The sequence below is a fragment of the Cetorhinus maximus genome, chromosome 6 (genome assembly GCF_964194155.1).
Source record: "Cetorhinus maximus chromosome 6, sCetMax3.hap1.1, whole genome shotgun sequence".
Lineage (NCBI taxonomy): Eukaryota > Metazoa > Chordata > Chondrichthyes > Lamniformes > Cetorhinidae > Cetorhinus > Cetorhinus maximus.
The window spans coordinates 140,054,679-140,080,048 of NC_135884.1; positions in this window are offsets into that span (position 1 = coordinate 140,054,679).

Sequence of the window (25,370 nt, forward strand, 5' to 3'; positions counted from 1 at the left end):
GTTGGTTCACATTTGAGTATGGCTTAACAGGTGTCACTCAACCCAGTGGTGATTTTTCATGTGGGAGCCTAGATAGTGAGCAGGCAGCAGCCTATTCAATCACTGGGAGACTGATCCTGTCCTTAATTCATGCCCATATTAACATATTTTGTGACTGCACTAGATATTCTCCTGGGCACAGCATCACTGGTCACCCTTGTCCATGGATCCATTGTTCCCTATATTCCGAAGTGCACACTTTAACTATTGTATAGATGGAAGAACTAGGAGAAGGAAATCTGATCTGCCAAAATGCTAATACACGAGGGAGGGTGTAATTATAGTTTGACAAGCTCGCACAGGCAGGTTTCATTGTAAGTATGGCCATTTATGTGGGGAGTCCAAAACAAGGAGTCAAAAATATAATGTAGTCACTAATAAATCCAATAAGGAATTGAGGAAATACTTCTTTACCCAGAGCACTTAGAATATGGGGAAGTTGAGGCAAAAAGCATAAGGGCATTTAAGGGAAGCTAGCTAAACACATGAAGGAATAGAACTGGCAGGGTTAGATGAAGCAGGTGGGAAGAGGCTCGTGTGGAGCAATAACATTGGCATGGAACAACTGGGCCAAATGTCCTATTTGTAAATTTTATATAATCTACGGATAATACAATTTATAATGGGAAACTTGTTGACACAAACTTGTCACAAACCATAAGCACAGAAAGTAAGCTTTCATAGATGTGACAAGCAGAAAGAAGATTGTCAGACGAATATATAGGCTAGCCAATCTCCTGTGGCATAATATGGTAAGCCTCTGTTTCCTGTCTCTGAATTTTGTTTTTGGGATGTGGGCAATGCAATGCAGTTGCCCTGAAACGTTGCTGGTAGGCCTTCTTCATGATTGCTGCAGCCCTTATAGTGATGCTGCGTCCAAACTGTAGGCTGTGAATTCCAAGATCTTGACCCAACAAAGATAAAGACACAAAAATGCATATCCATGTGGACGGCATGTGACTTGGAGGGAATGTGAGGATGTAGTCTTTTTGTGTCCGGATTATGATTAAACCTCTCTCTCTCCCCACTCCCTGTCTGTCGCTCACAAGGACGGACTATTGCTGAGTTTGTGATTATTCGTTTATGTAAAGCCGATGGGATTTGTGCTAATTTTGTAAATCACTGTTCACTGATTTGTAGCCCCCAGCAATTTTCCACTTTCAATGTGCCAAAACCAGCACAAAATTAAGAGAAATTGGGTCAGTGCACAAAATGCAACCTCTCTTGTGCAGAATGAGGTTCAGAATTAGCTGATATTTATCATTTTCAAATTGTACCAGTGAGGAATTCATTCCATAAACTGTGTTTCATAAAGTAGACAGGGAGTTCTGAAAGGTCTACTTCTCTTGCAGGTTTATGATTTAAGGAACAATTTTCCATCAGGGCTCAGATTCCTTTCTTAATGTAGACTATTTGTTGAAAATGTTAATAATCTATTCCTCCCCCCAGATTTTCCTTCCACTCCTCCAAATTCTCCTGAACACTTGCTCCTCTGCTTTTAGATGTCTGCCAATGTCATTCTTGAATCAGCTACACAAAGGTTTGCAAAAACAGCCTCCAGTTCAGGGTGAACGTTTTCCATCCTTCCCTGTGAGGCTGTGTCTCCCCCTAAGAACTTAGTAAAAACATCGGAAGGAATTCTGTTGAGTTCAAAACTAAATGCTACCATTTTGGCTCTGCAAATTGCTGCTGAGACACAATGTGCATGCAACCAGGCAACTAAGAAAGCAAACAATTTCAAAAGAAGCCTTTGGCAACTGATTTGCAAGCAATCAGTGGAACACATTGGGCAGGATTTTTGCCCCGATATTGGGAGGCCAAGAACTGAGGCGGGCAGACGTGTAATTTCAGCATGCCAGTTTGCCAGCACCATCCCACTCTCAAAGCCATTTTGTAGGAGACCAGAACGGCTTCCCATTTGCAAATGGTGGCTAGCTTATTAGGCCATTTAAAATGCTAATTAAGACCACAGATCAGAATACAACTGGAATTGTTGGTTGCCCCCCCCACCCCCCCACAATGGTGGCCCGGCAGCTGTAGTCATTTTTTAGTTCAAAGGTTTAAAAGTGCTGACAGGGCATGTCAGGATGTAAGTACCCTCTCTCTTCCCATTGCCTGCAACGGCAGGCTGCAGCCCATTCCTTGTTGGGGGACCTTCTATTGACCCTCCAACTACATGAGCACATCCACCATCCCTAACTGAATGCCAAACACATCCTCTGGCCACTAATTGGCCAATCGAGTCCAAATCACTGTCGGATGACTGCTCGTGACATTGTGCGGGGCCAGGACCCTCATTTGACCCTGACATCGGGGCCCCAGCCCAAAGCACAAAATTCTGCCCATTGATTGTTACAAGTAGTGAAAATGTGTCTTGATCAAATTACTCACGAGACTCTAGTGTCTCTTAGTTGATCATGTGGCTAGGCTGGCACAGTCTCTGGAACCGAAGGAAAGCCTGCAGGTTGACATGCCTCTATAAAATTTTGAATAAACAATTAAATATTTCTAAGCAGTTCATTAAGCCTAAAAATGACCAAGTTCAAAGACTTCATAATCAACAGTTCTAACTATGTACACCCCAATGTGCTTCCTTTGCTAACTCGTTTTTGCCAAGAACAATTAAGGACTGGAACAATCTTCCGGAAAACTTAATCTCCATGCCCTTTAAGGACTCATTTAAGGAAAATCTGTTGAGCTTTTTTTATTAATCTGACCCATCGACTGCACTCATTATGCACCTCCTGTGAAAACTCCCTAGTGGAAGACTGTGGAGGAAATCTTACCTATACCAAGTACCAACATCCTATCCATTCTTGCCTTTTCCTGGCTTAACATCTGGATTAAGCTGGAAAATAGATGAATTGTTCAACAGTAGAATGAACAAGAAAGATGACTGGACACTGTCCAAAGCAATGACCTCAAATAAATGGCAGGGGGATGGGAATCTGAGCAGGGAGACAGAGAAGGGGGAAACAAGGATAGAAACGAAAGACAGAAAAGTAAGAAGCAAAAGTGGAAGGCAGGAAAAACTGAGTGAAAAACAATCGGGCCATAGTGCAAAATAAAGCTAAGATGATGAACAAGGTTAAAAAGACAAGTCTAAAGGCATTGTATCTTAATGCGCGGAGCATTTGCACTAAGATAGATGAATTAACAGCGCAAGTAGATATAAATGATTTTGATATTGTTGCAATTACAGAGACATGGCTGCAGAGTGACCAAGGATGGGAACTGAACATCCAGGGGTATTCAATATTTAGGAAGAACAGACAAATAGGGAAAAGAGGTGCGGTAGCACTGTTAGTAAAGGAGGAAATGAATGCAGCAGTGAGGAAGGATATTGGCTCAGAGAATCATGATGTGGAATCTGTTTGGGCGGCGATAAGAAACACCAAGGGGCAGAAGACATTGGTGGTGGTTGTCTATAGGCCCCCAGACAGTAACAGAGATGTAAGGGAAGGCATTAAACAGGAAATTAGAGATGCATGCAGTAAGGGTACAGCTGTAATTGTGGGTCACTTTAATCTACATATAGATTGGACAAACCAAACTAGCAATAATACTGTGGAGGAGGATTTCCTGGAGTTTGTATGTGATGGTTTTTTTAGACCAATATGTTGAGGAACCAACTAGAGAGCAGGCTATCCTAGTTTGGGTATTGTGCAATGAGAAAGGATTAATTGACAATCATCTTGTGTGGGGTCCCTTGGGAAAGAGCGACCATAAAATGGTAGAATTGTCCATTAAGATGGAGAGTGAAGAAGTTGAATCCGAAACTAGGGTCCTGAATCTAAATAAAGGGAGCTACAAGGGCATGAGGCATGAGTTGGCAATGATGGTTTGGGGAACCTTACTAAAAGGGTTGACGGTGAATAGGCAATGGCTAATATTTAAGGAACGTATGCATGAATTACAACAATTACTCATTCCTGCCTGGTGCAAAAATAAAACAGGAAAGGTCGCTCAACCACAAAACAAATTAGGGATGGTATTAGATCCAAAGAGGAGACGTATAAAATTGCCAGAAAAAGCAGAAAGCCTGAGGATTGGGAGCAGTTTAGAATTCAGCAAAAGTGGACAAAAAGATTGACCAAGAAGGGGAAAATGGAGTGTGAGAGTAAACTTGCAGGGAACATAAAAACTGACTGTAAAAGCTTCTATAAATATGTGAAGTGAAAAAGATTAGTGAAGACAAATGTAGGTCCCTTACAGTCAGAAATGGGGGAAATTATAAAGGGGAACAAAGAAATGGCTGAAAAAGTGAACACATGTTTTGGTTCTGTCTTCACAAAAGAGGACACAAATAATTTCCCAGAAATTTTAGGGAACCAAGGATCTAGTGAGAGGGAGGAATTGAAGAAAATCTTTATTAGTAAAAAAATGGTGCTAGAGAAATTAATGGGGTTAAAGGCTGAAAAATCCCCAGGGCCTGATAATCTACATCCCAGAGTACTAAAGGAAATGGACCTGGAAATATTGGATGCATTGGTGGTCAAAATTCTATAGACTCTGGAGCAGTTCCTGCAGATTTGAGGGTGGCAAATGTAACCCCACTATTTAAAAAAGGAGGGAGAGAAAAAACAGAGAATTACAGACCAGTTGGCCTAACATCAGTAGTGGGGAAAATGCTAGAGTCTATTATAAAAGACATGGTAACAGAACACTTGGTAAGCATTAACGGGATTAGACAAAGTCAGCATGGGGTTATGAAAGGGAAATCATGTTTCACTAATCTACTGGGGTTTTTTGAGGATGTAACTAGTAGGATAGGTAAGGGAGGTGTGTTGTATTTGGATTTCAAGAAGGCTTTTGAAAAGGTTCCACATAAAAGGCTAGTGGGCAAATTAAAGCACATGGGATCGGGGGTAATATACTGGCATGGATCGATAATTGGTTGACAGGCAGGAAACAGAGATTGGGAATAAATGGGTCATTTTCAGGATGGCAGGCGGTAACTAGTGGTTTACTGCAGGGATCAGTGCTTGGACCCCAGCTATTCACAATATATATAAATGTCTTGGATGAGGAAACCAAATGCAATATTTCCAAGTTTGCTGATGACACAAAACTGGGTGGGGTTGTGAGTTGTGAGGAGGATGCAAGGAGACTTCAGGGTGATTTAGACAAGTTGTGTGTGTGGGCAAACACATGGCAGATGCAGTATAACATGGATAAATGTGAAGTTATACACTTCGGTGTGAAAAACAGAAAGGCAGAGTATTATTTAAAGGTGGTATATTGGGAAATGTGGATGTACAAAGGGATCTGGGTGTCCTTGTACACCAGTCAATGAAAGTAAACAGGCAGGTGCAGCAAGCAATTAGGAAGGCAAATGATATGTTGGCTTTCATTGCAAGAAGATTTGAGTTCAGAAGTAGGGATGTCTTACTGCAGTTATACAAGGCCTTGATGTGATCATACCTGGAGTATTGCATATAGTTTTGGTCTCCCTACCTAGGGAAGGATATACTTGCCATAGAGGGAGTTCAGCAAAGGTTCACTAGGCTGATACCAGGGATGGCAGGACTGTCGCATGAGGAGAGATTGGTTCAACTGGGCCTATATTCACTAAAGTTTGGAAGAATGAGAGGGAATCTAATTGAAAGGTATAAAATTCTAACAGAGCTAGACAAATGGATACAGTGAGAATGTTTCCCCTGGTTGGGGAGTACAGAACCAGGGGCCACAGTCTCAGGATACGGGGCAGGCCATTTAGGACTGAGATGAGGAAAAATTTCTTCACTCAGAGGGTGGTCAACCTGTGGAATTCTCTATCACAGAAGGCTGTGGAGGCTGGGTCACTGAGTATGTTCAAGAAAGAAATTGATAATTTTTAGGATATTAGGGGCATCAAGGGGTATGAAGAGAATGTGGGAATATGGCGTTGAGATAGAGAATCAGCCATGATCATATTGAATGGCAAAGCAGGCTTGAAGGGTCAAATGGCCTACTCCTGCTCCTATTTCCTATGTTTTTAAGTCATTGATGTGAACTTTTTGAACAGCGAGCTTTCCATGGTAGTCTTTTGTTATCCCAAAAGTAGATGACTACATGAGGGTCATCTATAACCCCATGGACATGAGCATAACCAGCCACTGCTGCAAATCCAAGATCTCTCTGATTTTGGCTGCTGGCGTTCATGGAGAAAGTGATGTACTGGTTGACCTTGGCAAACGTGGCATTGGTGACTTGCTTGATGTACTTGGGCAGTGCAGACTGGGAAAAGCTTTGGATGTCCCCATGTGGCACTCTGAAATGATCCTGAGACGAAAATGTCAAGGTTGGTGCTGACTTTGACAGTTACTGGCAAAGCACAGCCACCAGGCAGCAGGTCTTTTTGTAGGAGGCTGCGGAGATCAGGGTCAGCCTGCCTGGCGCATGAGTGTTCTCATGCACTGTTCCCCAGGGACATCCAGGAAGAGTCTCTGGGCCAATAGGACCTGTAATGGGTAAATGAGTGCTTACTCGGGGTGAGTAATAAATAGAAACAAGCAATCTTCAAGTTAAAGCATCAGTTTAAAATCCAAAAATACACAAGAGCACACAGAACCTTCTGACCTGAGTACCTGCACCTGACTGCCACTTTACATAGCCAGTTGTCATCTCAAACCCATTCACAAAGTTTTACTCAGCTGAATGCCGGGTGGAATTTCCAATCTTTCCAATTAACAACGCATTAGAGTCCTAATAATTTAGCAGGACCCTGAATTGCATGTATTCAGGAGGTGATCATTGAAAAAACAATTGAAGGTTGAATTGGCAATGAGCAGCGATGGGGCAGGACATGTACATAAGCAATCTTAATTGCATGCATTCCCCCCACCCCACCAGACAGATTTCTCCCTACGTGAGAGACCCACTTTGAGCTACATCATCAGGCAAATCAAGCTATTTGCATATCGTGATGAGTGGAGGAGGAAAAGGAGCACGATAAAGATTAGAGGGTGAATTGTTGTTGTCATGTTTCACACACTTCTGAGCTGTGGATCATAGATTGGAATTGATGATGGGAATAAACTCCCTGCCTTCTTGCAAAAGCAAATTATACCTGGAAGGTTGAAAGAGAATAAGAAAAACAACTTGGAAATGAGACAAATCAGCACACCAGCAGAGTTGTGTTGTTGATTATACTGTTTGCTTGAATTATTAAACTGTGTTTCACTAACACTGTATCGCATCATCCTTCTGCCTTTTGTTCTGTTAATTAACTATGAGCATGACAAACGTAATGAATATATGTTGCTTCTGTCTCTTTTATTGATTATCTGTAGTAGAGAGGGAAACCCTTAAAATCTGAATCAAGCAGTAAGCATGTCACTTAATAGATTTTCCAATCACGAGCGTAATAAAATAAACATTCTCAAGAGTACAGATAAAAGCCAACACAGATATTCTGTGTTTCTACGAGGAATTCTTCTGTAATTATAAAAACAAGTGCTATATAAGTGAACAACTCAAACATACGCAAACATATTTGGCAATGTTCGCTTTGGCAATAGACCATTTCACTTTCTTTTGGCTTAAAAATACTTGGCAGCTATGCTAATCAGCCCAAACCTATTTATTATTAACAATTCTGTCTTTTGAATCAGCTAAGATGTAGTTTTGTGCTTTTACTATGTCTATTAACCCTTTAGAGCCTACATACCACCAATCAATTTTTACTCTGAAGAACTAAGAGTTCACTATTTGAAAAATGCTGTAAACAGATTGGTATCTGGATCACAGATTGGACAGAACCAATAAATTTAAAACATTGAAGACTTTAGTTGCTATATTGGCCACAAAGGTTTGTTTGTTTCCATTTTAATCTGTTGATCACAACAGCTTGTCTTTTTCCCTGGCACCATACCATAGAAATTTAATTTTGGTAATAAGCATCAAGCATGTTATCATCTGAGTCTTTCGAAGCCATTTAGCATAATTGAAGTTTAGGCTTGTAGGGCTAGTCGTCAGTAAGTGTCTGGCACTGGTACTCAGTCCTTACCCTACTTTGGAAGAAAGAAAAAAAATCACATGCTCACCAGCCAATAACATTACAGGTCCTTGTATTTCCTGCAATGTCATTCAATTTATCGCCAATCATCTTCACTATATTAAAACTCTATTGAGAGACATTAAGTACCCTAATAAATTGACCCACTGTATACTTTATTATGTTTTAAATAATAACATTCCTTTTTATACATGCAAACAATGCCAAATTCTAGTTTGGCACAAACCATGCATTGAAAATGTGCCTTTAATTTGATAGTAAAACCTTTTCCATGAATAAATTAAGTACATATTGAAATTCCTGTGAGTATTGTGGGGAAGTGATGTCTAGATACAGAGCTTGATAATAATCAGAAATGCATATTGGCCTTTCGCTTGAACTGTTGCCCACAATTTCTAAGAACTATATTGTGCAAAGGGAAAAAAAAAAGTAATGCCACAAGCAAAATAATGAAATGGCCAAAAGGTAGCAGGATTCCAAACTAACCTAGCCCAGCTGTGATCCCAATATCCCAACATGTGCTTTCATTTCAACCAGGTAATTTACAATTGCAGTCAATCATACGCTATTTGAATTACTGCCAATTTTTTGGTGCGCTGCACAAGATAAGATTACGGATACTTTCCAATCTTAATCGGTGAGATTGATCATAATCTGGAACTTCTATTAAAATGCAACATTGTTAATTAAATCTGGATTTGCAATAATCATCCATCTTTGACAGAGGCAGTACTGATGAAAAAAGTCAGAATGCTTTGGACTTGATCTATATGACTTTATTCCTTCAAGAAGTGGGTAGAGGTTCCAAATACCTAAGAATGGAAAATATTTCAGTCTTGAGCATTGCCAGTTTAAAATCTGAGGTGGCACTTGTTTTCACTGGTCCCTGAAGGTACTTGAGTTTGGATCAACTTTTATTGTCACCCAGAGCAGTCCATAGCTTGGTTCATGTGAATTGTGTGTGAATGCCCATTTGGTGCATAATCTTGCACCATTATTTTCTTCTACTATATTCCATGGTCCTCTTTGTTAAAAAGAACTCTCTTAACTTCACCTTTCATTCTTTTGGTGTTGATCTTAAATTTATGCCTCTAGCTATCTGACTTAATGAAGAGTCAAAAAAGTCTCTATTTTTCTTATTAAAATCCGTTTATGATTTTGAACAGCTCTCAGGTTTCCTCATAGCCTTCTATGTTCAAAAATTAATTTCAGAATTCCATACTGGACTGTGTCTTTCCAAACTGAGCCATTGCCAGACACCTTGAGATAGAAAGTCAGAGCAGGTTTCAGATGCAAAAGCAGTAACGTAGTTGTAGCACATGAGGTACAGCCTCAGGCCTCATCAGAATAACCTGGGCTAACTGCCTATCCTTGGTGGGCCTCTTTTGCATTGCCTGCCTCCCCGGTGGGGGAAGGGGGAAGGAGAGTGAGGGAAAGGGGGCAATTAGAGGTAAACAAGAATGTCATGGGGCCAGGTTGAGGAGGTGAATTTTCTTTTTAAAAATTCTAACGTTCACTTTTCATTGGCAGCCAGTTCCTAGATCATGCCCAGGTGCGGAGAAGCTGAGCGGAGCACCACAGTGCCTCCTTCGCTCTTCAAGACACACATGAGGAGCCTAACGCCTGTTTGAGGCGGCTGTGAAGGGGTGCATGAAAATCTGCTCTACCCAATTTTGGGTTGGATGTTTTTCCCTTTGGAAGTTCTTGGGCTTTAGTCTCCAAAATTGGGCCTCAAGTGGTCATTTTACACCTGTGACAAATTTTATAATGAATATAATTTTAGGCAGCGTCACAAGAAAATCTTCACGACCCTGCAGATTCTCCTGTAAAGGCAAAAGATCATAACAGCGCTTTTCTAAGCAAATGCTTTGGGCCTAATCCAACATTACTATTTTAAACAGACCCTTTAGAAAGCAGGAAGGGTTTTACAGTCAGTCATCATGAACGCTTGGTAACTGAGCTCCTCAAAGCAACATAGAGGTATTCACTGCACAGCGGTTTTGCATTTTTTTCCGATTACGATCATGAATCATCTTGATTTAACAACATAATAATTTCAGTGTTTTCAGATTTAAAAACAAAATCCTGAACACTTATTCCTCAAGGTGTTCTTAAAGCGGAACTTTGAATCAAATAAACCCAAGATCCATAATAATTTAGGTTACGCGCTTTGTAAAATGAAAAATAATACTGAATGGAACTCGAATATTAAAATCATACTCACCAGGTTTAGACAGATAATGAGTTCAAGAGGCTGTTGATAAATATTGCACGTAAACACAAAGCAGGACAAAATTGTAAATGATGAGCTGAATAGTAGGACGTGGCTGAACAAGAATAATATGAGAAGTAATTACATGTAATTGCAAGTACTTTGCAAAGATCATGACAGATTGATGCGACAATGCTGCAAGGTAGGATCAAAAGTGTCAGGATAAGTGCTAAAAGCAGACTTCACACCCTGAGTTCCTTGTGGATTTGGGATTATATAAATCTCTGTTAATTAAGGATAAGGAGCTGAGTTCTTTTGGAGGTTTGACTGTAATTCTAGACACTAATAGAATAATATATTTACAGTGGGAGGTAGTGGCATGGTGGTATTGTCACAGGGCTAATATTCTAGAGACTCAGGGTAATGCTCTGGGGACCTGGGTTAGGATGGTGAAATTTGAATTCAATGAAAATCTGGAATTAAAAGCCTGATGATGACTATGAAGCCATTGCCGATTGTCATAAAAACCCATCCGGTTTCCTTTAGGGAAGGAAATCTGCTGCCCTTACCTGGTCTGGCATACATGTGACTCCAGACCCACAGCAATGTGGTTGACTCTTAAATGCCCTCTGAACAAGGGCAATTAGGGATGGGCAATAAATACTGGCCTAGCCAGTAACGCCCACATCCCATGAACGAATATAAAAAAAAAATGCTGGAAGGAGGCCATTTAGCCCAATTCTGTGTGTCAAAACTCTGAAAAGAACTATCTGTTTAGGCCTATTTCCTCCATAGAATATGTCACCACAGAAAGAGAACATTCGCTTGACCAAATCTGTTCCAGCTCTTTTGAAAAGCAATCCAGTTATGCACACTCCCCCATTCTTTCCCCATATCCCTGCAATTTTTCTTCCTTCAAGTATTTATCCAATTCCCCTTTGAAGGTTATTCAAAAGTCAAACCCTAATTACTTGGGTTAAAATCGGTTTTCCTCGTAAATCAAGGTTCCAAGACCGAGGCTAAAAAGCTCCGCCCCCTAAGATTCCCCGCACTTAAGCCTGATTGGTCTGTACAGTCATATGGTCCCCATAACAGTAAGAAATGGTTTAACTTATGATTACTACATTCCTCCCCCTTTAATTTTGTTTTACCCTCTTATTTACAAAGCTATCTTAACCCATATTATGTACAATTATAGACAGTTCATGTGATTATAAATTTAGGGCGGAATTGTCCCAGATTTGTACTAAGTGCGGTACCGGGTAGGAAAAACGACGTTTTACCCGCCTGCCGCAATGCCGCGTTTTCATATCGTCCCAAGCCCACCGCATCGCTTGTGCATTCCAAGGAAATACGCCGTTTACATGGTGGGCTGGCTCTCATTTGCCCGCCATGCCATCACCTCGCTGCTTCATTACACCGGCACCACATTTAAAGTACAGCCGCGCTCAGTGCTTCCAGCCCAGAACTACAGCAAAGAAGGCATAGCCCCAAAAGGCAAGAAGACTGCAGCCCTCAAGTGCCTTTTGGACACTGTGCAGGCCCGCTGTGATGTCCTCTGCCCCATCCCCCTGCTCTGGCTACAGGAGGGGCAACTACATTACCACTCCGGCCTGTTAGGCGATGGCAGTGGTGATCCATGCCAATGTTGCACAGAAGAGGTTGGCCATCCAATGCAGATAGAGGATGAATGATCTCATCTGTGCAGCCAGGGTAAGGCAGCCATCTCATCACTCTAAACTCACACACTCAAGCCCATCACATATTCACTGGCATCTCATTCACTGCCAGCTCAAGGGACATCACCACTCATTCTCACACACACACCCTCACATGTCCATCTGGCCTCATCTCCTCTGGAGCTGCCTCCTCAGTGCTCACCATCTTGAGGCCACTTGCACAGATCAACATGTGCCCCCAAACACACCCTGGGATACCCTCCTTCCCTAGTACAGCTCTCACCCCTTGCCTGATGCTACTTCTCCCCCTTCCCAAAGCAAGACCTACCTGTCAGCCCACCTAAAAGTGATGTGGCGCTGTCTGCAAACCTGGTGCTGATGACTACGAGCGCTGACTGAAGCAAGGTAGGTAAACAAACCTTGAAGTCTCAAGCGAAGTGCAGCCCACCATGTGCACTCCTTATATATGCTGTTGTGAAACATGCCGGCGTGTTTTCCCGCTGACGTGGGTGGGCGGTCCAGCGGGGGTATGAGTCCCGTGGGCTGGCCTTATAATGATATGCTGATGTATTACAATGAGGTTCCTGATGTCTGATGGTGGGGAATGCAGTCCGCCATTGGTGAGCGGAGCGGACAATTGCAGACCAGTTTCACAACGTCGTGAAACCGATTTTTGGCCTCCTCACCATATTATCCGCTCACGCCACTGAACACGCCTGATGCCGCCAGGCACGGAAAATCCCAGCCTTAGTCTTTGAGGAGGTTTTTGGATTCAGGCAGAACGACGTAACTCTACAATGGAGATTCTCCCTTTGGGTCTACTTGACCAGGAACTCCAGTTTCAGGGGCATCCCTAGACAGTAGCAGTTCAGAATTATTTACTTCAACAGGTACGTCTATTCTTTGTCTCTCTGGCAGCTCAGGGGTCGAAGTTTCAGCTTCCATTTCAGGTGGATTAACTGGTTGTTGGAGGGTTTCTTGACTTCTGAGATGATCCACGTGTTTCCCAACAATCCTGTTTTCCACTTCTACCTGATAAGATAAAGGTCCTGTTTCAGAGACGATTGTACCAGGGACCCATCTCGGTCCAGTTGCAAAATTTCGTGCCGAAACTGCCTCTCCCACAGTAAACTCTCAACCTTTACTGTGACCGTCATGATTCACTTTCTGACTACCCTGGTTTCTCTCCGCCTCCCCCTCTAAATTAGGGAATGCTAGATTCAATCTTGTTCGAAAGTTGACGCTTCATTAGCAACTCTGAAGGTGCTAAACCAGTGGTGACATGAGGGGTTGTGTGATAGCTAAAGTGGAATCTTAAAATTCGTGTTTCTAATGTTCCACAGATAGTTTCTTCACGTCTGTTTTAAAGGTTTGTACTGCTCTTTCTGCTAATCCATTAGACGAGGGATGATGTGGTGTTGCCCTGACGTGTTTAATCCCATTTAGGTTCACAATTCTTTGGAATTCAGGGCTAATCAAAGCCGTATCATTATCTGACACAATAATTTAAGGTAAACCATGAACACTGAAACTCTAGCACAGTTTTTCAATGGTTTCAGACCAAGTAGGTGATTTCACTTCAAACATGTCCATCCATTTGCAGTGTGCGTGGAAAATCACAAGAAACATGGTACCTAGAAATGGACCTACACAGTCTATATGTAGTCTAACCCAGGGTTGACCAGGCCACTCCCACGGGTGCAGTGGAGCTGAAATAATCAACTTCTGCTGTTGCTGGCACTGGAGATAGTGTTTCACCAATTTTTCTACATCACTGTCTATACCTGGCCACCAGAGAGAACTTGGCGCGAGCATCTTCATTTTCAAAAGACCAGGATGTGCACTATGAGGTTCTTCCAATAATGGTTCCCTTCCTTGCACAGGGATAACGACTCTTGCTCCCCGTAGCAAGATACCATCTTGACAAAGAATGGCTTTAATTCTTCAGAGACTTGTGCATTTGACCATCCTTGCAATGCCTGTTCACGGACTCTTGCTAAAATTGGATCCCAATTTGTCTAATTCTTTATCTGTCTCACGCAGACTGGTGAGGAGTCCAGGAAATTCAATGCAAATACCACCTCTTGACGCACTGGAACATGGGTAGTACTATCGGGCAAAGGGAGACGACTGAGGGTGCCTGCATTTGCTATATGCACACTGGAACAGTGCATAAAAGTGTACTCGTACGCTAACAAAATTAAAGTCCATCTTTGAATTCTAACAGAGGCTTTCGGTGGAATTGCCTTATCTTCACTAAACAACCCTAACAGTGGTTCTCGATCTGACACTATGGTGAAGTGTCGACCGTGCAAATAATGATGGAATTTTTTTTCTCCAAATACGATAAGCCCTCTTTTACAATTTGAGAGTAACCTTTCTCAGCTGCAGAAAGGGGTTAGATACATATCCTATCAATCTTTCAGATCCATCCTCTATCTTGTGTGACAATACCACTCCCACTCCGTAGGGTGATGCATCACAAGTGAGTACCAATTCCTAAGGCAGGTCATAGTGTACCAGCAGACACGGCAAGTGTAAAAGTTTCTTAACTCTTGAGAAGACCTCCTCTTGCTCTGCTTTCCAGGACCATCTGTGGTTCTTCTTAAATAATAAGTGTAAAGGGGCTAACAGTGTAGGTAGATTAGGCAAAAATCAACCGTAATAATTTACCATGCCCAAAAAAAACTTGTGCCCTGTGACGTTGGTAGGAGAGGGCACTTCCTTGATTGCCCTGACTTTCTCCTCTAATGAATGCAACCCTTGAGCATCCACCCGATGACCCAGATATGTAACTTCCTTTGCTTGGAAGGTGCACTTTTTTTGTAAATGAACGTCAGCCTCTAAAAATCTCTTCAGGTCCTCTTCCAGGTTTGCCTCATGCTCTGCTTCTGTGGATCCTGTGATTAGGACATCGCCCAGGTACACTATAGCTCAAGGAATTCCTTGTATTAAGCTTTCCATGGTTCTTTGGAAAATTGCACAGGCAGATGACGCACCGAAGGGTCTTGTCTGTATTTATGGTGACATAACTTCTTGATGTGCTGTCCAGCCCGAGCTCTTGATGCCGCATGACTCATGTCCAGCTTAGTATAGGATCTTTCTCATGCAAGTTTAGCATACAGGGCCAGGATTTTCCGTGCCTGCTGGCGTCAGGCGTGTTCAGTGGCGTGTGCCGACAATATGGCGAGGAGGCCAAAAAGCGATTTCACGACGTCGTTTGCAATTGTCCACTCCACCTATTGATGGCGGCCCGTGCTCCCTGCTATCGGACGTCGGGATCCTCATTGTAATACATGAACATACCATTATAAGGCCAGCCCGCCGAACTCATCACCCCTGCTGGATCGTCCCCCCACTTGGCAGGAAGACACGGCGGTACAGAACACATCCTGACAACTGTGACGTGCTAAAGTCGGGACTTACCATCTGAGCCTTGTTCACATGGTGGACATCCGAGGAGCAGAAGATGCTGGAGCCTGACAGCAGGAGTGAAGCTGGAGGAAGTTGTTGGGAGGGCTGAAGAAGTAATGGTGTCTGAGTGAGGAAGGAGGAGGGACTAAGGGACAGAGTCTGGGGCTTGGAGGACCAATGTGGTAGGGGGAGGGCTTCCGGCGGGGTGGGGGGGGGGAGGAAAGGGTCCGCAGGGGGGGATGTCCAGGTGAATGTACGAGGGAGGGGTCTGATGGGCCCATGACTTCCTCTTGGGGAGCGAACTGAGGGTGGGTGTGGTATGAGGGAATGGTGAGAATGACCGAGGGCAGAGTGAGGTGGTAGGGTGTGAGCGTGAGGGTTCAATGGTAGTAGCAGAAGGGACGGAAAGGGTGGTTGGTGGGAACCCAGAGGCAGGCACGGACCCCGGGGGTAGGAAGGAAGAGGTCAGGGAGGTGAATGTGGATGGGGGTGGGATTTTCCGGAAGAAAGGGAATGTGCATACTCACCTGGACATCCCCAAAGGAACAGGGCTGTGGCTGGTAGGTCACAGAGGGGAGGTGGAAGATGATGCCGGGGGTGGTCACTGTGATGGGGGAGAGGAAATGGGTGACTGGGGGAGGGGAAAAGATGGGAAAGCACACAAAAAAGCAAATCCAGACCAGGCTGCCCAAATCGAAAGTGAAACGGCAGTCGTGGTGGGTGAGATCAGGTGCTGCATGGGAGTGTGATCATTGGGTGGGTGGAGATGCAGGTCAGCTCAGATAGACAACAGAAAGCAAACCCCAGCAGGCAGCATTCAAAATGCTCAGGACATTGAGGTGAGTGTGATATGGGAAGGATCGGTGTGTGTGGGAGAGTGCTTACACGAGGCTCTGAAAGGCCCTGCCACATGTACACGTCTCCCTCCAGAATCACTCCTTGGCCAGCTGCTCCCTCTGTGGTGACAGAGGGCGAGGTTGAGGGGCTCACAGGCAAAGGGGACTCAGAAGGAGAGGACAGACTCTGAGATTCCTGAGTGGATGACCCAGGGGTGTCCAGCTGCCACTCCACCTCCCTATGAGTGCCCGGGGACCCCGGCCTCACTTCTCGAGGGAAAGGAGCACCTGGAGGGATGTCGAGGTGCCCCGTTACCCTCTCGTATTGCCATTGTACGATCCTACTCATGGCCCCTGCGATGGAGTGCAGGTCTGCACACATCTCCACATTCTGCTGGACCAGGGTCTCCAAGGCGTCCGCTATCTTCCCCATAGAGATCTCCATACATGTACATGTGGGCACCACTGCATCAGAGAGCAGGTGGACACACTCCTCCAACTCTCATGCCACTCTGCTGAGGGCTTCCAACAGCTCTGTGTGATGTTCCCACGCCTTCTGTTGACTCTCCAGGATGAGTTGGAAGGCCGAATCCAGAAACTCGTCATCTGACTCGGACCTCACAGATGCCTGATCCCCAACAGTCCTCCGAGTGCTGGGGACCTTGCACGAACCTGCCTCTTGTTGCAGACATGTGTCCGTGCGGTGACTACCAGATTGTGAACCCAAGCCTGCCCTAGATCTAGGTCCCACCGAGGTGTGTGTCTCTGTGTGGGTGGAGGGTGTGGGTAAGCGCTGTGACTGGTCTTCCAGGCTGCTTATTGCCAGCTCTTCAATGGCTGGAGGTGAGGACCTGGATGGAGCTGAGGGACTGGCTGGCTGAGGGTGTCGGTGGGTTGGCAGAGCTTCCTGTGAACAAAAGTAGAGATAATTAGTGCATGGCGCAGAGTCAAAAGCAGGAGAGAGAGCACTCACATTTGAGTTGAGAGAGGGATAATGTGGTGCAGGATCGTTATGAGGGTGTTTGTCGCCGACCTCACTGTCACTGCAGGCACGGTCCACGTCCTCACCAGTCAGCGCGATGGCACACTCCTCAAAGTGAGTGACAGGTGAATGTGGGCCACTCCACCCCCCGGTCTGGGATCTCTCCCTGCTGATGTGAGCCAGCTTCTCCTGCATGAAAACAGATGGAGAGTGTGTGAGCAGGATGCATGGCACTGTGTGGAATGTTTGTGTGGTGAGCGGAGCCATGGACTGGATGAGAACGTGAGCTCAAGAGGGTATGAGCCTGAGGAAGATGTGAGGGTGTGTGTGAGAGTTAGTGGGGTTGTCCCTTGAGGTGTGAGATCCCTCTGAATTTGTGATGGGTTTGTGTGTGTGTGAGTTGAGAGTGATGAAAAGAGTGAATTACCCTGGTGGAACAGATGAGACCATTCATCCTTTTTCAGCACTGAGTGGCTGGACTCTTTTGCAGGGCATTGGCGCTGACCACCACTGCCACCGCCTCCCAAGTCAAGTTAATGAGGTTGCTGCCCATCCTGTGGCCAGAGCTGAGGTAGAGGACATCACGTTGAACCTTCACTGTGTCCAAAAGGCTCCCGAGGGATGCGTCACTAAACCTGGAGGCTGCAGTCTTTTTGCCTTTCAGGGCCATCCTGTTTTCTTTGTAGCAGTTGTGGGTTGGAAGCACTGAGAGGTGTGCGCACGGCTGAAGTTTAAATATGGCGCCCGGCGTGATGAAGTGGCGAGGTCATGGCATGGCAGGCAAATGAGAACCCGCCTGCCATGGGAACGGCTTATTTCCTGGGAATATATAATTAATGCGGCGGGTTTGGGACGATATGGCGTGAAAAGCTGCCGCTGTAGCCAGCAGCTAAAACATTGTTTTACCCACCCGCTACCGGACTTAGTGCAAATCCGGGATGATTTCTCCCCAGAACTTCAATCTTTGGGATTGGGTATTCGTCTTAATTTCGCGGCCTTGTTTACCATCCATTTATAATCTCCGCAGATGCGAATAGTTTGGTCCGGTTTCAGCACAGAGACTATGGGTGCTGCCCATTCTGAAAACTGGACTGGCTGTGTTATTCCAAACTTCTCCAAATGACATAATTCTGCATCTACCTTTTCTTTTACAACATAAGGCACAGGTCTTGCCTTAAAAAAAACCAGGGTGTTGCTCCAGAGTCCACGTATATTTTAGCTTGTAGACCTTTGATTTTCATCAACAAATTTCGGAATACTCTGTCATACTTTTCCAGCAACTCTGGAATTCCTCCTGTCCTGACCTGAAAAATTTCTGACCAATTTAGTTTGATTTCCTTCAACCAATCACGGCCCAGAAGGCTGGATCCTTCTCCTGTTACAATTATTGGCAGATGAGCTGTCTGTTGCCTGGATGGTACAGGTATGGAGGTGATGCCTTTCACCTGTATTGCTTCTCCTGTATATGTTTTGCTACTGAGCAGCGGTTTTCTCGAAGCCTAATGGCTGGATACCTTCTCTGAGGTATTTAAAGATGTGTTCTCCCACCACTGTGGTCGATGCTCCTGTGTCCACCTCCATGAGCAGAGGCTTTCCATTTACTTGAAGTGTAACAGTGATTGGTTCAGTTTTCCTGGCCTTCAGATTGTGTAGGGAATAAACGTCAGCCTCAGTAGCCGCTGGCTCTTCTATATTGTGCACTTCATTTAACTTGACCTGCTGTCTGAATGGCTGTCTTGATCTAGTTTTGCACTGTTAAACAACATGCCCTTTAAATCTACAGACTTTGAGTGCATGATTTCCCCACAAAGGTAGCACTTTAACTTTTGGATTACTGGTGAGCTGCTTCCAGCATTTCGTTTCATTTTTCTAGCAGTAGGGACCGTGTCCCGCTTCGCGGTAGCCTTCCTGATCTTTGCGCCACACCCGGCGACAGATGCCCGCCCTAGCTGCAAAATGGTGCCATGTTGCACACTCTGCAGAGCCGGTGAGTCCCTCTCAGCGCTCTCCATTGCTAGCGCTATCTCCATGGGCGCGCTTCAGGTCTATCTCAACTTCTGTAAGCAAACAGTGCTGAATGGCATCGTCGTTTATGCCGCAAACCAAACGATCTCGCAACATGCTGTTTAAAGTGTTACCGAAGTCACAGTGCTCCATTAATTGTTTTAACTTCATGATGTACATTGCGATCAACTCACCAGGAGCCCTTACTCAAGAGTTAAGCTTGAATCTTTGCATGATCACCAAAGGTTTAGGCTGAAAAAGTCCCTTCATAAGATCCACTAGCTCGGTGAAGGATCTGCAATTTGGTGCGTTTGGAGCTGTCAAACTATGGATTAAGTTATAATTTTTGCTCCTGCAGACACTTCGGAGAATTGCCTTCTGTTTCTCCTCCACCGTTATTTCGTTAGCTACAAAGTAGAAACTCAATCGCTCGATGTATTGACTCCAGTCCTCGACGGATGAGTTGTATGGGTGAAATCTGCCAAACTGGGGCATTGCTGGTGAGTATATTTATTTTCTGTCTTCCCTTAAAATATCGGAATACTCACGGTCGTGAGGCGAGGTGCTGCGTCAGTGCTATTTACCCTCGTCACCAATTGTAATAAACTGGCAGTGCAGGATGGGTTCCTTGTAAGAAACAGTGAACTTTATTGACAGACTGCAGGTGAGGCTACATGCTTGTTCCCTGACCAAGGCTAAGAAGCTCTGCTCCTAAGATTCCCTGCGCTTAGGGTTGATTAGTCTGTACAGTCATATGATCCCCATAACAGTAAGAAATGATTTACCTTACAATTACTGCACTCATGTCACCTCTGGTTCTTTTGCCAATCATTTTAAATCTGTTCCAAATAGATAGTCCTTATTTGAAGCGTTTGATAATTTTGAGCACCTCAATCAAATCTCACTAAAGGGAAGAGCCCAAATTTCTCCAATCTGTTTCTTAACTTAAACCTCTCGAACTTAGTATCCTTTTACTGAATCTCTTCTGTGCTTGCTCCATGGCCTTGGCATCTTTCCTAAAGTAAAGTTCCCTAAACTGTACACAGCATTTTAACTGTACCTAACTAATGATTTGTAAAGGTTAGAATCATCTCTTTGCCTTTTGTACTAAATTTATAAATTCTAGGTTCTCAGAATCAGAATTACAGAATCACAGAATCAGAGAATCACAGTGCAGAAGAGGCCCATCGGCCCATCGAGTCTACACTGACATGTGAGAAACACCTGACCTACCTAATCCCATTTACCAGCACTTGGCCCATAGCCTTGAATGTTATGATGTGCCAAGTGCTCATCCAGGTACTTTTTAAAGGATGTGAGGCAACCTGCCTCCACCACCCTCCCAGGCAGTGCATTCCAGACCATCACCACCCTCTGGGTAAAAAAGTTTTTCCTCACATCCCCCCTAAACCTCCTGCCCCTCACCTTGAACTTATGGCCCCTTGTGACTGACCCTTCAACTAAGGGGTACAGGTGCTCCCTATCCACCCTGTCCATGCCCCTCATAATCTTGTACACCTCAATCAGGTCGCCCCTCAGTCTTCTCTGCTCCAACAAAAACAACCCAAGTCTATCCAACCTCTCTTCATAACTTAAATGTTTCATCCCAGGCAACATCCTGGTGAATCTCCTCTGCACCCCCTCCAGTGCAATCACATCCTTCCTATAATGTGGTGACCAGAACTGCACACAGTACTCCAGCTGTGGCCTCACCAAGGTTCTATACAACTCCAACATGACCTCCCTACTTTTGTAATCTATGCCTCGATTGATAAAGGCAAATGTCCCATATGCCTTTTTCACCACCCCACTAACATGCCCCTCCGCCTTCAGAGATCTATGGACACACACGCCAAGGTCCCTTTGTTCCTCAGAACTTCCTAGTGCCATGCCATTCATTGAATACTTCCTTGAGATATTACTCCTTCCAAAGTGTATCACCTCACACTTTTCAGGGTTAAATTCCATCTGCCACTTATCTGCCCGTTTGACCATCCTGTCTATATCTTCCTGTAGCCCGAGACACTCAACCTCACTGTTAACCACCTGGCCAACCTTTGTGTCATCCGCAAACTTACTAATCCTACCCCCCACATAGTCATCTATATCGTTTATATAAATGACAAATAATAGGGGACCGAGCACAGATCCCTATGGTACGCCACTGGACACTGGCTTCCAGTCACTAAAGCATCCTTCTGTCATCACCCTCATGTGCTTTTTATTAACAGTTTTTTCAACTTGCTCTCCTATATTCAGGAATTTATATATATTCAGGAAGTTCAAACCCAAAATCAGATCCCAATCATGCACAAGCTCACCGAGAGTATGTGAGGATATGGATGTATCTCCTGATTAAACAGCTGCTTATTGGGTGCAAACCAAACACTAGGCTATAAGGAATTGGTTCCCTTCAATATGAAATCAGAGGCGAAGGAGACAGCTTTACAAATCTATAATAAATGAAGGGAGAAGTATTTATCCACATGAATCCATTGAGAATTAATCATCCCCACCAGCCCGGCCCATTCCATTATTTCCGTATTGTTTCAGTGCAATGGACGCATATCAATTTCTTTTGCTTCCAACAGATCTGAAATTAAAAACAAAAAATAGAAATATCAATGCAAACAAATTTAAACATAGGAAAATCAAAAGGAACGAATGGAGAAAATGTCACTGGCCCTACCTGGCCTGTTCCTTCAAGTAAGTGGAACATCTACCCCACCCATTTCATTTCCTGAGGGAACATCCTGAGCAAGTATTATCTGAACAAAGTTAAAATGATCAATCTCTTTAAATCCTCTTTGGCCTACAATTTTCCCAGAAAAAATGTATCAGCCTCCTTACTGGTTAAGTGTCAGTTCTACTTCTGTGATATTAAGCTCACCTCTGAGTCAGCAGTTCGTTAAATTCAAGATTCCCACTCCAGAGACTTGAACACATAATCTCGGCTGACACTTTTAGCCCAGTACTGAGGGAGTGCTATACCGTTGGAGATACCAGTTTTCAGATCAGATATTAAATCGAGGCCATTACTGTCCTCGCAAGTAGACCTAAAAGATTCCATAGCACTACTTGAAGAAGAGCAGAGTAGTTCTCCTGGTGCCCTGGCTAGTTTTTAACCTTTAACCAAAATAACTAAAATGGATAATCTGATCACGATCTCATTGCTGTTTGTGGGGCCTTGCTGTTTGAAAATTTGCTGGAGCGGGGAGCTATGTTATGGAAAATGTGGTCAAAATTTTAGCCTCAACAGTTTTTCTTAGAAGATCATCACCAAAATTGGTTTTGTGAAAGGGAAATTATGTTTAACCAATTTATTGCAGTTCTTTGAAGGAATCGCATGTACTGTGGAAACCGGAGAACTGGTGGATGTACTGAACTTAGATTTCCAGAAGACATTTGATAAGGTGCCACATCAAAGGTTATTGCAGAAAATAAAAGCTCATGGTGGCATGGATAGAAGATTAGCTAGCTAACAAGAAACAGAGGGTAGGCATAAATGGGTCTTTCTCTGGTTGGCAGGATGTAACAAGTGCTGTGTCATAGGGATCAGTGCTGGGGCCTCAACTCTTTACAATTTATATAAATGATTTGGATGAAGGCAGATGACACAGAGTCTGGCCGAGTAGTGGATAGTGTAGAGGATAGCCATAATCTCCAAAGCGATATAGATGGGTTGGTGGAGTGGGCGGTAAAGTGGCAGGTGGATTTTAACATAGAGAAGTGTGAGGTCATACATTTAGGGAGGTCAAACAGTTACAGGGATTACACAATAAATGGGAATATACTAAGAGGGGTACATGAAGTGAGAGATCTTGGCGTACCAGTACACAGGTCCTTGAAGGCAGCAGTTCAAGTAGACAAGGTTGTAAAGAAGGCATATAGAATGCTCTCCTTCATTGGCAGAGGTACAGAATATAAAAGTAAAGATATAATATTGGAATTGTATAAAATACTGGTGAGGCCACAACTGGAGTATTGTGTGCAGTTCTGGTCACCACATTACAGGAAGGATGTAATAGCTCTGAAGAGAGTGCAGAGGAGGTTTACAAGAATGTTGCCAGGGTTAGAAAAGTGTAGCTACAAGGAGAGATTGGATAGGTTGGGGTTATTTTCCTCAGAACAAAGAAGGCTGAGAGGTTACTTGATTGAGGTATACAAAATTATTAGGGGAATAGAGTGGACAGGATAAAATTGTTTCCTTTGGTGGAGAATTCTAGAACCAGGGGCATAGATTCAAGATAAGTGGCAGAATGTGTAGGGGGGATATGAGGAAGAACTTTTTTACGCAGAGGGTAGTGGGTGTCTGGAATTCACTGCCCAAGTTGGTGGTAGAGGCAGAAACTCTAAACTCTTTTAAAAAGTACCTGGATCTGTACCTAAAGTGCTGTAAGCTGCAGGGCTATGGGCCGGGTGATGGAAGGTGGGATTAGAAAGGGCACCTGGGTGTCCTCGGGCTGGCATGGACAAGATGGGATGAATGGCCTCCTTCTGTGCTGTAACTTTTCTATGGTTCTATGGAAGGGACCAAAAGCACGATTGCTAAATTTGCTGATGACGCAAAGATAGGTAGGAAAGTAAGTTGTGAAGAGGACGTAAGGAGGCTACAAAGGGACATAGATAGGTTAAGTGAGTGGACAAAAATTTGGAAAATGGAGTATAATGTGGGCAAATGTGAAATTGTCCATTTTGGCGGGAAGAATAAAAAAAGCATATTATCTAAATGATGAGAGATTTCAGAGCTCTGAGATTCAGAGGAACCTGGGTATCCTAGTGCATGAATCACAAAAGGCTAGTATACAGGTACAGCAATAATTAGGAAAGCTAATAGAATGTTATTGCTTATTGCAAGGGGAATTGAATACAAAAGTAGGGAGGTTATGCTTCAGCTATACAGGGCACTGGTGGGTCTATATCTGGAGTATTGTGTACAGTATTGCTGTCCTTATTTAAGGAAAAATGTAAATACATTAGAAACAGTTCAGAAAAGGTTTACTAGACTAATACCAGGAATGGGTGGCTGTCTTATGAGGAAAGGTTGGACAGACTAGGCTTGTACCCACTGGAGTTTAGAGGAGTAAGAGGTGACTTGATCGATTGAAACCTTTAAGATCCTGAGGGGTCTTGACAGGGTGGATGTGGAGAGGATGTTTCCTCTTGTGGGAGAATCTAGAACTAGGGGTCACTGTTTAAAAACACGGGATCATTCAATTAATACAGAGATGAGGAGGAATTTTTTCTCTCAGAGGGTCATGAGTCTTTGGAACTCTCTTCCTCAAAAGGTGGTGGGAGTGAATCTTTAAAGATAGATTCTAGATAGATCCTTGATAACCTTCCACCCCTTGCTTATCAGGTGTAGGCAGGAATGTGGGGTTGAGGTTACAGTCAGATCAGCCATGATCTCATTGAATGGCGGAGCAGGCTCGAGGGGCCGAGTGGCCTACTCCTGCTCCTAATTCATATGTATGTTTGTGTGTATTTGTTTTAAAGAAGGAACTTAACCGAATGTACAGCAATAAGATGCAAGAGCGCTCCTCCCAGCTGCATTACAGTGCCAAAGACAGTTGCCGGCCCCCTCCCTTAAATCAGTCACTCCTATTCCCAGTCATCCTCCCAATCATTTCCATCTTCCAGGGCATATCTTTGGGCTGCTGCCAGGACTCAGTGACCCAAAATTGACAGCCTCTTCACTGGTGAGCTGCCTAAGGATGCCTAGCAGGCGTTTGTGGCTCTCTGGCCTCATGTGGGTGGGCCTCAGGCCTGCCCATTCACATAGTTGTCACAGCAGCTGGTGTGAACCAAGTTCTACACCACTATGTCTATCCTTGTCACGTCCAATCCTGTTCCCAATCAGATTTGTAAATAGTTTCTTTTAAATAAGCAGATCAATTTGCTTCAACTATTTTTGTTATGAATCTGTTTTACATATCTACATTCTAATCTTTAATGCTTCATCAAACCTTTATCAAATACCCTTAGCATTATAGCTGAATTGTAACCTAGGCACAATTATTGTTTATTGAAACCTGTTTGGCTTTTGTGCTCACAGTTTATCCATGTTTCTTAGCAGTTTTAACAGGTCCCCCAATCCCCAATCCTCCTTTTCTATTGAAGATAAATTTGGTTCCCTGAAACATTCCTCATAACTTTTTGGGACATAAATCTCAATCTTCCTTATATTTCTGCTCTGAGCCTTTCC